The following is a 2,027-nucleotide window of genomic DNA, read 5'->3' on the forward strand; positions in this document are numbered from 1 at the left end:
GGTTATAAATAGAAAGAGTTATATCATATAACACACATACAAATGCCACCCTTATATCCAATTGTACACCTCTCCTTGATATGCCACCCTTATCCCAAGGTACACCTCTCCTTGATATGTCACCCTTATCCTATGGTACATCTCTCCTTGATATGCCACCCTTATTTCTTCATCAAAACATTTCACAAAAACAATTCCAGATAAAATTAGACCGCAGTCTATGAAATTATCATCAGTTCAACTTTATCTTTTCAAAATTCCCCATTGTATGATAAAATAACAATTTTTATCAATCATGCACAAGGTATAATAAAAATCCGAACAACATAGGCTTGGCCGGTTTACCAAATCCGGACAACACATCGCCCAAGACTTGTCCGATTTAATATTTGATTTAAATCACAAAACCTTGTCCGGATAACAAATCCGGACAACACTATTCACCATCATTCGATTTAACTAAACCGGTCACCATTAGTTAAAGTCTGTCGTCCTTAACGGCAAGTCTGCCTTCCTCAACAGGAAACTTCAAGAAGAAGTCTACGTGCAGCAGCCTCCTGGGTTTGAAGATCCAAAACATCCGGACTACGTCTATTTTCTGGATAAAGCCCTCTATGGGCAGAAGCAAGCACCCAGGGCCTGGTATGAAACTCTATCTACCTTTCTCATCAATAATGGATTCGAAAAAGGTACAATCGATACAACCCTCTTTCTCAAAAAGCACAAAAGTGATATCTTACTTGTTCAAATATATGTGGACGACATCATATTTGGTTCTACAAATGCAAAACATTGCGAAAAATAAAACAAACTTCAGAAGGGATTTTCATCAATCAGTCCAAGTATGTGACTGATCTTCTAAAGAAATACTATCTCTCAAATTCATCATCGATGAGAACACCAATGGCTACAAGCGCTAAGTTATTTGCTGATCCATCAGGCAAACCTGTGGATGTAACAACCTACAGAGGCATGATTGGATCACTCCTATATCTAACTGCTAGTAGACCAGATATTATGTTTGCTACATGTCTTTGTGCAAGATATCAATCAAATCCTAAAGGATCACATCTCTCTGCAGTCAAAAGGATTTTTAGATACCTCAAGGGAACTCCATCATTGGGTCTCTGGTATCCAAATAACTCTGGCTTTGATCTAATAGCCTACACAGATACAGATCATGCAGGTTGCAAACTTGATAGAAAGAGCAGGTCTAGAAGTTGTCAACTCTTGGGGGACAAGCTGGTAAGTTGGACATTCAGAAAACAAAATTGTGTGTCAACATCCACAGCAGAAGCAGAATATGTTGCTGCTGCTAGTTGTTGTTCACAAGTTCTCTCTCTTCTTAAAAATTCTCAATGGCCAACTGGAATTCTGCATACAGTGTTGGTTCCCTCACCAAGCCTCCAACTCTTCAAGGAGAAGAGTACCCGCAATGGAAGATAAGAATGGTGAATTTCCTAGAAAGAATGGACAGGAACCTCCTACGATCTGTAATGGAGGGTCCTTACATTCCACAAACTCTTGTTCCAAGAGTTCCAGGAACGAACACCACAGCGGAAATTCCTGCCTACTATATGCCCAAGGATGAGAAAAATTGGGATGAAGACGACATAGAAAGGGTAGCAACAGACAAGAAGGCCAAACGAATGATAATCATGGCCATACCCAATGAAATCTTCCAATCCCTCGATAGATGTTCCACAGCCAAGGAACTATGGAATGAATTGGCAAGCCAACTAGAAGGAAGGGCAAAAACGAAGAAAAATCATAGAGCACAATGTCTCAATGAATACACTAATTTCAAGGCCCTTCCTGATGAACCGATACAGAAAACATACGATCGTTTCAACACATTGATCAATCAATGTCGTCGAAACGATATCTCTAGAACTAAGGAAGAAAACAATGTTTTATTCCTAAAAAGTCTTGGCGATGAATGGACTCAGTTGTCTATGTCCCTTCAAGCAAACCAGGACCTAGACGGCTGGTCACTTCATGATCTGTATGGAACGCTTGTAGCACAA

The sequence above is a fragment of the Cynara cardunculus genome, unplaced genomic scaffold (genome assembly GCF_001531365.2).
Source record: "Cynara cardunculus var. scolymus isolate 2C unplaced genomic scaffold, CcrdV1 Un_Scaffold_1345, whole genome shotgun sequence".
NCBI lineage: Eukaryota > Viridiplantae > Streptophyta > Magnoliopsida > Asterales > Asteraceae > Cynara > Cynara cardunculus.